Source organism: Camellia sinensis, chromosome 3, assembly GCF_055761805.1.
Source record: "Camellia sinensis isolate YWXY chromosome 3, ASM5576180v1, whole genome shotgun sequence".
NCBI lineage: Eukaryota > Viridiplantae > Streptophyta > Magnoliopsida > Ericales > Theaceae > Camellia > Camellia sinensis.
Genome location: NC_138963.1, coordinates 184,110,109 through 184,125,404, shown reverse-complemented (window position 1 = coordinate 184,125,404; position 15,296 = coordinate 184,110,109). Strand labels below are relative to the sequence as shown.

The 15,296-nt window shown below is 33.7% G+C and overlaps 1 long non-coding RNA gene across 1 annotated transcript; it reads left to right on the top strand.

Annotated features, from left to right (window-relative positions):
• Positions 1–8,017: 8,017 nt before the first annotated feature.
• LOC145821212 (uncharacterized) lies at positions 8,018–10,957 on the top strand. Its single transcript, XR_014363244.1, has 2 exons — positions 8,018–8,256; positions 9,619–10,957. It is a non-coding gene; the product is annotated as an uncharacterized LOC145821212 (long non-coding RNA).
• The last annotated feature ends 4,339 nt before the right edge of the window (positions 10,958–15,296 follow it).

Sequence of the window (15,296 nt, the reverse complement as noted above, 5' to 3'; positions counted from 1 at the left end):
TATTCTTAATTCTCCAGTGGCTATTCTCGCTGGTAAACTTGCATAATAAATTGACCATTTGTTTTCTATCTCTCTTCTTAATTCTCCTGGTAATTTTCTAAAATATTTATTTCCTATTTCTTCATCAAAGCTTTTTCCAGTTCTTGCTGCTATGGCTAAGTATTCTTTACTAAAAGGTACAATATATTTCCAACTTCCCAATGTCATTTGGTCTAACTCAGTTAATGCTACGCTTTGAGCGGAGTCATTTCCTCTAGAAGGATCATATCCTATAAGTATTTCTTTAATAAAATTTGTAAAATTCCACTGGTTATTTCCTAATTCTTTGAGCTGTTTAATTGTTTCTTCATATTTCCCCTTTTTAATATAATATAATATTATTAATTTAATATAATATAATTTAATACAAAATTTGAATATAATATTATTGAATTTAATTTAATAGAATATAATTTAATATAAAATTTTGAATTTGATATAATATAATTTAATATAAATTTTGAATTTAATAAAATATAATATTATTTAATTTAATTTAATATAATATAATACTATTTAATATAAATTTTGAATTTAATATAATATAATATTATGAGGGCAATATTGAAAATTACTTGTTTATATCCCACAATATATTTTGTAAAATAAACATGGATAATATATATCCAATCTTATATATCAAGTCAACAAATATGAATTGAAAAATATATTATCCAATACCTATATCCTATTCATTATATATCTTGACTAAATCACACATCATATTATATCTAGTAAAACAAACAGGGCCCTAGAGTAAATTCCTATACTAAACTCCAACAATGATCTATGAATGGTTAACACGTGTCTCATTCAGTTTCTAAGGATTAACATTCAAACCCATCAAAATAATATCGTTTTAATAAGTAAATTGAAAAAAAAAAATTAGATTTCAAAATTCTCTCGTAGCTGCCTGGTATACACGCAACAAATATATAAAAACAGGGTGGGAAAGAGAGAGATAACAACGACGCTCCCTCTCTCTCGATGCCCCGCCGTGGCCCTGCTGCAGCTGATTCAAGAAAAATACAAGTTTTTATTCCTCCAAAAATCTCCAATATTTGGGTTTTGATTTGAAAAATTCAAAAAAAAAAAATTAATATTAATTGTAATACAAGTTTGTTGGTTCTTGAATGTGTCGATTGAGAGATTCTTTCTATTTTTAGGGCTTTGATTTGTTTTGTTTTTTATTTTATTTTGAAATGTACTGTTTTTGCAATATAACTGTGTATCAACTGACTGATATATTAAAAACAAATTACTACATTTGTATTTTATAGCGAAAATCTAAGTGTCATGACGAATTTTGCTTCCAAAAGTCATCAAAATACCTAGAGTAGAAGCATGAATTTTGAGGAACTAAACTGTTTTGAGAGTAATCATATAGTAAAAGCTTACTGGTAGAAAAACAAAGTCCACATTTGTTCTCCTTTGTTTATATAATCTAATATGAGTCAACTCTTGTAATATTTTTATTCAGTTTATATTATTTTGGAAACATAATTTAGTGTTTTTATGCTAATATTGACCACCTATTTATTTTTTAAGTGATTTGGCACATTGAAATGGAACCTAACAATGTTGAGAATGACGGGGGTGATTGTGATTGGAAGCCTAGAATTCGCATGACATTTGATACAGAACAAGAAGCATATGATTTCTACAATGCTTATGGAAGAAGGTTGGGCTTTAGTATTAGAAGGGGTTATCTAAACAAGAGCAAGGAGGTGCAAATCACTTCAAGGCAATTTGTTTGTAATAAGGAAGGGTTTCGAGTTGTCGACAAGCGAGATCTATTAATAAAAAATCCTAAGCAGGAAATGAGGACTGGTTGTCAAGCCCGACTTATCATTAAGTGAGATAGGACTATTGAGAAATTTTTTGTTGGTGATTTTGTTGAACAACATAACCATATCTTTGTACCAGCTGTTGGAAATAATGGTTTTTATAGGCTTATTTTGGGCCAACTTTGAGTCCAAAATTGAGTGGGCCCCAAACGTCTTTTGGGGTGGGTCTGAAGAGGTGATGTGTTCCTTGCCGCATGGCAAGTCACACGGTAAAGACGGTTCGTCAAAACCATTTATGAGTGAATGAGAAGTTGACGTCGTTTTTGAGTTCGTGGAATGAACAATTAAATAATTAAATGTAGATTTTCTTGAAATGGGTTGTCCCACATTGAAACTTTAAGAGAGCTTTTGTGAGTATATAAGCTCTTAGTGTACTAACTTGGGTTGGGCCCCAAGGGGCACCCCAAGCTTGTAGAAGAGAGGAGTTATCGACAAATGTAACCTTAGCCCAAAACCACCAGAAACGCGCGCACTGCCGCTGCCGCTGTCCTGCCAAGCCGTGTGGGTTGTGGGTCGGGTTGGTTCTTATATTAATTTTTTGAACAAAATTTATTTGAATTTTTAATGAAATTAAATTCAAATTTTGTGCCAAAAATTGAATTAATTTTCTATCCATTTTTATCTCCTTCAGTCCAAAATTTCCTAACAGATTCAACTATTTTTATAGTATTAAACTACTAGCAGTTCCGAGCAGTTTAAAATTGCAAAACGGTTTGCAGATCTGTTTGAATTTTAAACTGCATCTATATAGTTTAAATATGCACCTGTTCACTTTTTTTATGTACCTGTTCGAGTCCGCAATTTGCCTATATATACCAGCATTTTCCAGCAATATTTTGTTCGGGAAAAACAGTCTGGAAATTTTATTTTCTTGTTGTCCAGATTTTTATCTGTTTGCATTATTCTTCATTTTAATTTTAGGAAAAAATTCAGAGAGTTTAGAACACAGGTTTTGTTCGCCGAACAAATTGTTAAGAGTGCTGCTACAAGTTGTAAAGATCATTGTATCCTGAGAGATAGACACCACTTAATCGTAAGCACCGTAGCAGGCGAATCTATCTTAAAGATAGAGTGTCACACACTTGACTTGATTTTTTTATTATTCATTTCATTTGGTAAAATAAATTCGGTACGTTATTTATTTTATTTGTTTGATTTTGTTTCAATTTATTTATTGTACACAGAAGATTGTTTCAACAATCTTAAGACAAGTTGAATTATTTTGTTTACAAAATTTTTTGTTTGTTTCCCTTTATCTTTCTTCTTCTTACAGAAATTATTTTCTGTGATTTTACAAAATAACATTCTGGTCGGAAAATAAATAGTAGCAATATACTATTTGACAGATAGTAGTAATATACTGTCTATTTTCTTTGACAACTAGTAGTAATATACTGATGTCATTAACAATTCAGAATATTTATTTGTGAAATTTTGTCAGAAATTAATTTTGGTTTTCAGAAATTATTTCTGAGTGTTCATTAATTAAAATTCTGTTTCAATATTTTAATTATTGAAGTGTTACAGAAATTTAATTTTCTGTGTGGAATTAATTTGGTTAAATAAAATTTTATTTTATTTTCAAATTAATTGAAAAAATAAAAGTTACAATTCTTGTTTCTTTTATTTTACAAAATTTAATTTTCTGTGTGGAATTAATTTGTTTAAATAAATTTTTATTTTATTTTCAAATTAATTAGAAATAAAAATTACAATTCTTGTTACTTTTATTTTTACAAAATTTAAAATTCTGTGTTTATGGTTTAATTTTCTGTGTAGTATAAAATTCTAATTCTAATTTTGTTTTATAATTTAGAATTCATGGCTACAAAAACTGGTCAAACTAATGTTTAAAGCAGTACGGGTATGGTGATTGTCATTGCGCCAACCCCTCCTTATGGTGGGACTGTGCTAGTGAATCATAATAAAAAGCTAGAGAAGTTCTTAGGAACTGATTTTTGCAAAGGCAAAGAAAGATCAAGTAAGAAGGTTGTTAAAGCCAATATGACTGAAATGGATAAAATTTCCAATGGTGTAATGTCATAAATCTTTCTGCAGTTGTTTCCGAGACAAATCTTGTCGGAAATCCTAAAGAGTGGTGGGTGGACACTGGTGCTACTCGCCACATCTGTGCCGACAAAAGGATGTTCACATCTTATTTTACTGTGGACAACGGTGAACAACTTTTTTATGGGTAACTCCTCAACTTCCAAAGTTGAAGGACAATGAAAGATTATTCTGAAGTTGACATATGGAAAGGAACTCACTCTTAACAATGTGCTGCATGTACCAGACATTCGCAAGAATCTTGTTTCCGAATCTTTGTTTAGTAAAATGGGTTTAGGCTAGTTTTTTAAAGTGACAAGTTTGTACTTACCAAAAATGGGATGGATGTAGGAAAATGTTATATGTCTGATGTCCTTTTCAAAATGAATGTAATGACTGTTGTACCCTCTATTATTAATAAAAATACATCTTCTTCTTACTTGCTTGAGTCTTCAAATTTATGACATGGTAAACTTGGGCATGTTAATTATGGATCTTTGCGTAGATTAATTAATATGGAGTCTTTACCTAAATTTGACATTGATTCAAATCATAAATGTGAAATGTGCGTTGAGGCAAAATTATCCAAAACTACTTTTCATTCAATTGAAATATAGCGATCCCGGGTTTACCCTTGTTGTACAGTGATCCGGACATGTGTCCGTGGATGTTGGTAGTTGTTTATTATCTTATTTGCATCCTTTTTACTTCGAATTTGAGTTATAGGATGTGTTGGGCAGGTTTGTTACAGGTTGGTTGAGTTTAGAAACCAAAACTAGTTGCCCAGATTTTGACCTGTTCGCTCGAGCGGAGGTGTTGGCGCTCGAGCGGGAATTGCACCCATCCAGTATTTTCTGTGCAGTGTTGGACGCTCGAGCGTGGTATTGGCCGCTCGAGCGGGGTTGTGTGAGTGCCGCTCGAGCGGGGAGTTGGGAGCTCGAGCGGAGACCTGGTTCTGTAAAAGTTCTGGGAGTGTGTATCCGCCGCTCGAGCGGAATTGTCGGCGCTCAAGCGGGAGTTTGTGAGAGACGCTCGAGCGGGGTGTTTGACGCTCGAGCGGGTCGGCTGGGTTTAAGTTCCGTGTTTTGACTTTTCAAATCACTTTTTCACTTTCTCTTCTCTCTCCTACTTTTCCAAAAACACCATTGTTGAGCCTCTCACTCTAGAACTCTACCTTCTCTCTAGGTTTTGATCTAGTAGGAGTGATTTGCTCACCTTTGGCCTTTACAAAAAAGTTGTTGATTGTCGAGGGTTACTTTTTAATCTGAAAATTTTGAGATTTGGAGCACGTTGGGTTTTGTTTTCTTCTCCCTTGGAGCTCCGAATTTGAGGTAGGGATATCCTACTCCTCTCTATGGATTTTGTCTTTAAATTTTGGTATTTTGAGATGTTGGGGTTGGTTTGGTAATCTTGTGAAGATTTGGGGCTTTTGTGTTATTTTACAAAGGTTGGGGTTTTATTTATAATAAACCTAGATGTATTTGTGGTATAGAGAAATGGAATAAATGTTGAATCATTGATGAAAATGGGACCTAAGGGTTGAAATGGTAATTGTGGAAAATGACCTAATTACATTGTTGATTAATTGAGATAATTAATTGTGAGAAATGAGGAAATGAAATGGAATTGTTGAGATTGGAAATGTATGGGGTTAAAGGGTGTAATTGAATTGTTATCACACACCGAATTGAAATGTTGATTGATTATCCATTTGTGCATTTATTTTCTGTATAGAAATAATTGCTTTGGGCTATCGGTGGAGGATAGTCGTGATTGTTGTAGACAATGCATGATGATTAGGCAAACGGAAACTAATCAATGGAATGTGTCATGGAATTTGACGGTTGATAGAATACATTAACTGTATGTATTGAGTGATTGTATATAGAACCAATGTGTTTGTATACGTTATGTGTAGAGGAGGAGATGGGGGATGTACTCCGCGGTTTAGGGGAAGATGGGGGATGTACCTCTAAACCGGATAGTGTTGGGAGAAGATAGGGGATGAACTCCGTAGATACAGCTCATATGCTTGTCTAGAGAAGTGAAGATAGAGCTCATACGCTTATCTTTGTGAAGTGTGGATGTAGCTTATATGCTTATCTGTGGATATTGTGGTTATACATATCTGTTGTAGAATGTGGATATAGCTTATTTGCTTATCTGAGAATGTGGATATTGTTGTTATACATATCTGTTGAGAATGTGGGTAGTGCTTATATGCCTATCCGTTGAAAAGGGGAAAATGAAAGGTAACTTGGACTCATAAGTCGTATGACATAAGTATGTGATTTATGTGAATGTATCAGTGTTGGCCATCTATCAATTGCTAATCTTTTAGTCATTGTTCATGGTTGGTTTAGTATATTTCTACTGGGCTGTGGCTCACCCTATATGGGAATATCATTTTCAGGTACAGGTAGCATGCCACCTCCAAGGACATAGCTTGGGAGGCTAGAGGCGGACATACTTTTGTCGTTTTACTTTTTGATGTATTACATGTAAATTCAGGCCAAGGGCTTAATGTGTATGAGTTAGTACTCTTTTGTTAACCAAGTGTTAACTTGGAAAGCTGTAAGCCCTTAGGGCATTTGCTTTTGTTGTTAACATGTAATACTTATGTAATGGAATTCTGATAAATGGAAGAATGTGGAACTTTTACATATCAATGCATGTCTTATTTGTTGGGTTTAATGTTATTATTTTGAGGGCGTTACATGAAAGAAATACGAAACCACTTGAATTAATTCATAGTGACATTTGTGATTTTAAATCAATTCAAACTAGAGGTGGGAAAAAATATTTTATCACTTTTATAGATGACTATACTAGATATAGTTATGTTTATTTAATTCGAACTAAGGATGAAACTTTGGAAACTTTCATTCAATATAAGAACGAAGTTGAAAATCAACTTGGTGAGAAAATTAAGAAACTTAGAAGTGATAAAGGTGGTGAATATGAATCACCTTTTGGTGAATTTTGTAAAGAACATGAAATAATTTATCAAACCACCGCTACTTACTCAACTCAGCAAAATGTAATTACTAAAAGAAAAAATAGGGCTTTAAAAGAAATGATGAATGCCATGTTAATCAGTTCTAGATTACCTCAGAACTTGTGGAGGAAAGCAATACTTTCTGGTAATTATGTTTTAAATAAAGTACCCTGAAAGAAAATGAATCAAACACCTTATAAATTGTGTTATGGAAGAGTACCATCCTACATATACTTAAAAGTGAGGGGGTGTTTGTGTGACAACCCCGCCATGTATAATATTTTATATTTGGTTAATTAAGGAGATTTGAGATTTTAATTAGTCGTTATCCTAATTTAATTTGAGATTTATCAGAATTGTGGAATCTAATTCGTATATGATTCTATTGAAAATTTATTTTGGATTTGGAATTAAGGGTCTAAATGGCTTAAGGAAGTGGAATTAAGAAGTTGAATCAATTTAATTTTAATTACGGGCCCATTTGTGAGTTAATTAAATATTCGATTCAGTTTAGTAAAATTGAGATTCGATTAATTAAGTTCGAATTGGAGATAATTATTGGGAATGGTGATTATTATGAATTAAATTTATTTATGGGGTGCCCAATTTGAATATGCAATTTATTGACGGAACTTTGGAGTCTGATTAGAAATTAAAGGCCTAATTGATTTGGGGAATCAAAATTGATGATGACAATAAGTTTAATTTAATATTTGGAGCCTTTTGGGAGTTTGATTAACAATCTGATTCAGATCGATAATTTTAAATATAATTAATTGGGTTATAAAGGAAGTCGAATTAGATGAATTAAATCATGTGGAATTTATGATTAGTAGTAATTAATTTAATTATGTGTTAATCAAGATTTATTAAGAATAAGTGTTATTTAATTAAAATAATCTTAACCATAAATTAATTTATAAAATGCTTTAGATTTTGAGAATATATGTGGGTGTGTGTGCTGAGAAGTGTGTGTGTGTGCGCAGAGAAATCTGAGAGTGTGTGTATTATTGTTGTGCTGGAAGCTTAAAGTGGGTGCACGTGTGCTTGTGCAATGTTAAGAATTGAACATGTGTGTGTAAGTGTTGATAACCTTCAAGTTTTATATGTGTGCATGAGAAGAGAGAATAGGCAATCTATTTATTATTTGGTCAGAGCATTCTTGTGCTTCATCTTTATTTTGACAGAACCGTGAGAGAGGAGGAGAGCCGTGAGTGATCAATTCCTTAGATCCTTGCTGGGAATTTTGAAGAAGATTAAGGAAAGCTAGAGAAGAAAAAGATTTAAAGGGGAAATCAAATTTAATTGCTGAAATTAAAATTTGAGGTATGAAATTTAAGCTTGATTTATGTAGGATTTTCTTTTTATGCTTGAGATTGAGAAGGGTTTGAAATCATGTTCATGAAATTAGAGAGAAATTGGGTTTGAGCAAGAAATGAGTTACATACATAATTATGAAAAATTATGTTAAGTTTCATCATTTTAATTTAATTTTGGAAATTGCATGCATAAGAAACTCATCAATCAAGAACTCTAGATGAGGAATAAAGCTCAAATCTTGTAAATAAATTATTTAGACGTTGAAATTAAGAAGTAAGTAGATTCAATTTCCATGTAATTAAAAAGAAATTAGCAAATTGATAAAAGTTAGGTCTTGCATGTTCAATCAAGATAGGTTGAAAAATATGAGTTATGGTTCTTTAAATTTGTCATGGATGAGTTTAATTTTGGGAATCATGCTTGAATTGAGTCCCATAAATTACATGCAACGAGGATTATTTGAAGATTTGATCCATGCAATGGGGACAGGCTCAAATTTATGGAAGTTAAATTGGGAATTAACTATGTTGAGTTTGATTTTTGTAATATTACATGAGTCTGAGTCTAATCTCTACATGCATGAACGTATTCTTTAATTTTGAGACTCTAATTGTACATGCATCATGGATTTAAATAATTGATTTCATGTTTTGATGTAATGAGAATTAAGCTTTGGAAAATGATGGGTTTATGAACAAAGAACTTAATTTGTAAATTAAAGGAGTTTTGATGTAATTGATTTAAAATTGATCATGTTTGATGAAGATGAGCATCAATTGTGTTATTTAAGTTGAAAATGAAGTCTATCGCACATGCATGTGAAATTCAAAGTGATATGGAAATTAATTTGCATGAGTTTTAAGGATATGAAGTTGGTATGGGTTGTCAAGAAAAATGTAAAATAATTTGGGAATTGAATTATAATTTTGGACAAATAAGACTCAATTTTCTTATGGCCTCATATTGTGTAAAGACTTCTATAATTTTGTATCAAGAACATGAGTTTTAGATCCTTTGAATACTAAGTTTGAGCTTCAAATGCAATTCTGGAAATTCCAGAATTCGGCATGTCCGCTTGAGCAGGGAAAGCGCCGCTCGAGCGTGAAATGTTGGCTTCCAGTACTTTTGCAGATCAAAGAGGTCCGCTTGAGCGGCCAAATCCGCGCTCGAGCGGAGAGCCATGTTCCTGAAATTATGAAAAATGGTTTTGTGTTTTGTTTTCCATTCTTTTTCATTTCTAAGCACTCTTAGGAATACATTGGGCTTTGTAAATGTCCTAAAGGGTAAAGAAAGAAGCCTAAAAGAAATAAATAGATTAAAGAACGGATTGAATTGTTTGTGACCCAATATGTGTTATGAATTGTGTAGGGTCGAGCATAAGGACGAATCCACCGGCAGAACACTGTGAGTAATATCTTAGTAAAGATATGTTCAAGTATGTTGCTTTCCCAAACATTACTTCTGTACATGCCTTATGGATTTGTATGCTTGAAATAAGAATGAGTATTCTAAGTGTCAGTCTTTTGCCTAAGACTAAGTGAATACAAATACGATCATGATCATGAGCATGAAACACACATAAATACGTTTGACATGAATGATTGAGCCAAAGGCCATCTGACATGAATGATAATCTAATATGAATGATTGGACCAAAGGCCGTTTGACATGAATGATAGTTTGATATGAATGAATGGGCCAAAGGCCGTTTGACGTGAATAATTAGGCCAAAGGCCATTTGACATGAATGATAGTTTGACATGAACGATTGGGCCAAAGGCCGTTTGACATGAATGATAGTTTGACATGAACGATTGGGCCAAAGGCCGTTTGACGTGAATGACTAGGCCAAAGGCCGTTTGAAATGAATGATAGTTTCACCTGAACGATTGGGCCAAAGGCCGTTTGACATAAATGATAGTTTGACATGAACAATTGGGCCAAAGACCGTTTGACATGAATGATAGTTTGACATGAATGATTGGGCCAAAGGCTGTTTGACGTGAATGATTGGGCCAAAGGCCGTTTGACATGAATGATAGTTTGACATGAACGATTGGGCCAAAAGCCGTTTGACATGAATAATAGTTTGTCATGAACGATTGGACCAAAGGCCGTTTGACATGAATGATTGGGCCAAAGGTCGTCTGACATGAATGATTGGGCCAAAGGTTGTCTGACATGAATGATAGTCTGACATGAATGACTAGGCCGAAGGCCGTTTGACATGAATGATTGAACTGAAAGTTGTTTAACACAAATAAATTGGGCCCGAGGCCGTTTGATAAGAACGAATAGGGCCTGAGGCCGTTTGATATGTTTGGGCCTGAGGCTGTTTGATGTATTAGATAAAAAAACGTGAATGGGCCTAAGGCCGTTAGATATGTCTATTACGCATTTCATTCATGTAACTTCTTTATTTTGATATTATTCATTGGGCTATCATTCACTCTCATTTATATGTGTGTAGGTGAACAAAGAGTTGACCAAACCCAACCTCAGTGAAAGATATGAAAGGAAGCCAAGTTTTGTGGAGTCAGCCCGCACGTCTCACGCACGAGACTTTATTTTTGTTCTTGTGTTCACACTTTTGCTTGGCCGGTGAATACGTTGGATCATCTATGTATATAAGTTTGTTTTGTTTGGCTGACTGCATGTTTTGGAGTTCTTGGATGTATAAAATATTAACCCTGTTTTTATGTGTGAGTTTTTATGGACTATTTATGAAATGTTTCGCTTTATCATGTAAGCACAGCTCATTGGACAAAAATTTTAAGTATGCTTCCGCTTTTGGCCCCATGTGATTATTTTTAAAATCTGTTTTTTGTCTGAGGTTGTAGGTAATCTAATGATTACTGGCCGGTTATGATCCTAACCTATAGGGGCGGGTTCGGGTCATGACAGTTTGGCTAAAGTAGCTATTCCTAGTCCTAAAAAGACTATGATAGGTCCTAAAACCGTTGATTGCATTTTCATTGGTTATGCCAAGAATAGTAGTGCATATTGGTTTTTGATTCATAAATCAGAACATACCAAAATAAATATAAATATTATTATTGAGTCTCGGAATGCATCATTTTTTGAACATATATTTCTAAATAAGATTGGACAAGAGACTAGTATTAACAAAAGATCTCATGATGCTATTACTAGTGATGATCAAGAACAAGATCAAGAGTAAGAGATAGATCAAGATGAGGAAGAGGAACCTAAGTGTAGTAAACATGCTAGAACCTCAAAATCTTTTGGTCCAGATTTTCTAACATTTTTGTTAGAAAATGAGCCCTTAACTTTTAAAGAAGCTATGTCTAGTCCTGAAACTCCTTTTTGGAAAGAAGCTGTCAATAATAAAGTTGAATCCATCTTGCAAAATCACACTTGGGAATTAGTGGACTTATTACCTGGTTGTAGACCTCTTGGGTACAAGTGGATTTTCAAAAGAAAAATGAAAGCGGATGGATCAATTGACAAATACAAGGCAAAACTTGTGGTCAAAGGTTTTAGACAAAAGAAGGTCTTGATTACTTTGACACATACTCACCGGTTACTAGAATAGCATCCATTAAAATGCTAATTGCTATTGCATCGTTGTACAATCTAGAAATTAATCAAATGGATGTGAAAACCGCTTTCTTAAATGGTGAGTTAGATGAAGAAATTTACATAGAATAACCAGAAGGTTTTTCTATTTTAGGAAAAGAAAAGAAATCGTGTAAATTGGTTAAATCATTATATGGTTTAAAACAAGTGCCAAAGCAATGGTATGAGAAATTTGACAAGGCAATGATGTCAAATGAATTTAAAATTAATGAGTGTGACAAATGTGTTTATATTAAAAACACAGACAAATGTTATGTTATAGTATGTCTTTATGTGGATGATATGCTCATCATAGGTAGTAATAATGACATGATTAAAACTACCAAGAAAATGTTGAATAAACAGTTTGACATGAAAGACATGGGCATTGCTAATGTAATTCTTGGTATAAAAATTACCAAAACATCAGAAGATTATGCTTTGTCACAATTTCATTACATTGAGAAAATACTTGACAAATTTAGCAAAGATCATGATCATCTTGCTAAAACACTTGTAGATGTTAATTTGTTTTTGTCTAAGAATATACAGGAAAGTATTTCTCAATTAGAGTATGCCCAAATTATTGGAAGCTTAATATACTCGCTAAACCGCACTCGCCCAGATATAGCTTATGCAGTAAGTAAATTAAGTAGATATACAAGTAATCCAGGAGTAGAAAATTGGAAAACAATTATAAGAGTTCTAAAAGATCTTCGATTTACTCGTAACATTGGGCTTAATTATACTAGATATCCAGCAGTACTTGAAGGATACTGTGATGCAAACTGGATATCGGATACTAGAGACTCAAAGTCCACCAGTGAGTATGTCTTTACTCTTGGTAGTACGGTTGTATCTTGAAAATCTTCCAAACAGACTTGCATTGCTAGGTTTACTATGGAATCAGAATTCATAGCTTTAGATAAAGTTGGGGAAGAAGCAAAATGGCTTCGCCACTTTCTTGAAGATATCTCAATGTGGCCAAAACCAGTGCCTGCTATATGCATACATTGCGATAGTCAATCAACAATAGGTAGAGCATAGAGTCATATGTATAATGGTAAGTCACGACATATTCGTCGTCGACATAACACTGTAAGACAACTACTCTCTAATGGAATTATTTCCATTGAACATGTGAAGTCTAAAGACAACATAGCGGATCCACTAACGAAAGGGTTAGCAAAAGAGTTAGTTGAAAATTCATTGAGAGGAATGGGACTTAAGCCTGTTAAATAAGAGTTACCACAATAGCAACCCAACTTAGTTGACTGGAGATCCTAAGATCTAGGTTCAAAGGGACAACCGAGTTGTGAATGACTTAGAAAGATTACTAGAGAGTCCAACTCCTACCCATTTCTATGATAAAATAGTGATGTCTGCAGTGTTTTAGGTTAAGTAATACTTTTAATGATTCTTATATCTAGGTAAACCTAGTGGGGTATGGTCGGATACTCTTTATAAAAATCACCTATGTGAGTGTGAACTGGGCCGGTTCTATGAGATTTGTGAAGGGCTACAATTATCTAGAGTACTCATGAAAGACCAGGTTGTTCAGAGCCAAAATGAACACAAAGTGAGAACTAAACTGTGTCTAGGGATATACTGTGTGAGTTCTATTGTCTTGGTTTACACAAACAGCTGAACAATTCAAAACATCATGTTCACTGGTTAGCTAGTAAATCTGATACTGTCTCACAAGGGAAGGTTCAAAGCCAAAAGCTACCTATCTTTTGCAGAATATTTTTAATTTTTGTATTCTCTGTAATTAGATTATGTTGTTGCATTTTCTCTCCGTCAAATTCCATTCACGTGGGGGATTGTTGGAAATAATGGTTTTTATAAGCTTATTTTGGGCTAACTTTGAGCCCAAAAATTGAGTGGGCCCCAAACGTCTTTTGGGATGGGTCCGAAGATGTGACGTGTTCCTTGCCGCATGGCGAGTCACACGGTAAAAACGGTTCATCAAAACCATTTATGAGTGAATGGGAAGTTGACGTCGTTTTCGAGTTCATGGAATGGACAATTAAAGAATTAAATGTGGGTTTCTTTGAAATAGGTTGTCCCACATTGAAACTTTAAGAAAGCTTTTGTGAGTATATAAGCTCTTAGTGTACTAACTTGGGTTGGGCCCCAAGGGGCACCCCAAATTTGTAGAAGAGATAAGTTATGGACAAATGTAACCTTAGCCCAAAACCACCACAAGCACGCGCACCGCCGCCGTCCTGCCGAGCCGTGTAGGTTGTAGGTTGGGTCGGTTCTTATATTAATTTTTTGGACAAAATTTATTTGAATTTTTAATGAAATCAAATTCAAATTTTGTGCCAAAAATTGAATTAATTTTCTGTCCATTTTTATCTCCTTCAGTCCAAAATTTCCTAACAGATTCAACTTTTTTTACAGTATTAAACTACTAACAGTTCCGAGCAGTTTAAAACTACCAAACAGTTTGCAGATCTGTTTGAATTTTAAACTGTATCTGTATAATTTCAATATGCATCTGTTCACTTATTTTATGTACCTGTTCGGGTCTGCAGTTTGACTATATATACTAGCATTTTCCAAACAGTCTGAAAAATTTATTTTCTTACTGTCCAGATTTTTATTTGTTTGCATTATTCTTCATTTTAATTTTCGAGAAAAATTCAAAGAGTTTAGAACACAGGTTTTGTTCACCGAACAAATTGTTTGAAGTGCTACTACAATTTGTGAAGATCATTGTATCCTGGGAGGTAAACGCCACTTAACCGTAAGCACCGTAGCGAGGCGAATCTGTCTTAAGGACAGAGTGTCACACACTCGACTTGATCGTTTTATTATTCATTTGGTTCGGTAAAATAAATTCGGTACATTATTTATTTTATTTGTTTGATTTGTTTCAATTTATTTATTGTACACAGAAGATTGTTCCAACACCAGCAAAATGTATGCATATGTTACCATCTCAAAAAATCTGGAATCCGTCTTAACGCTGCATTTGAGCTCATGGGTAATGAAGCCGGTGGAAGGAAGTCGTTTGGGTTCACAAAACTAGACCAAAAAAATTATTTGAGAACAAAGAGGCAAAAGAGTTTAGAATATGGGGAGGCAGGTAGCATTTTGCAATATTTTCATGAGAAAACATTGGAGAACGGTCCAATTAGATAACGAGGAGCAGATTACAAACATATTTTGGGTCGATGTTTAGATGATCATGGATTATGGGCAATTTGGTGATGTTATGACTTTTGACACTACTAATAAGTTAAATAGTTTACATAGACCATTTGCGTCTTTTGTTGGATTTAACCATCATCGGAAAACTATTATATTTGGCGCAGCTTTAATGTATGATGAGACCGTCGATTCTTTGATATGGCTTTTTAGAAGATTCTTGGAGGCGATGTCAAGTAAGGCTCGAAAATAATTTTTACGGATCGAGATGCTGTAATGGCTAAGGCCATACCTGTTGTCATACCTAACAC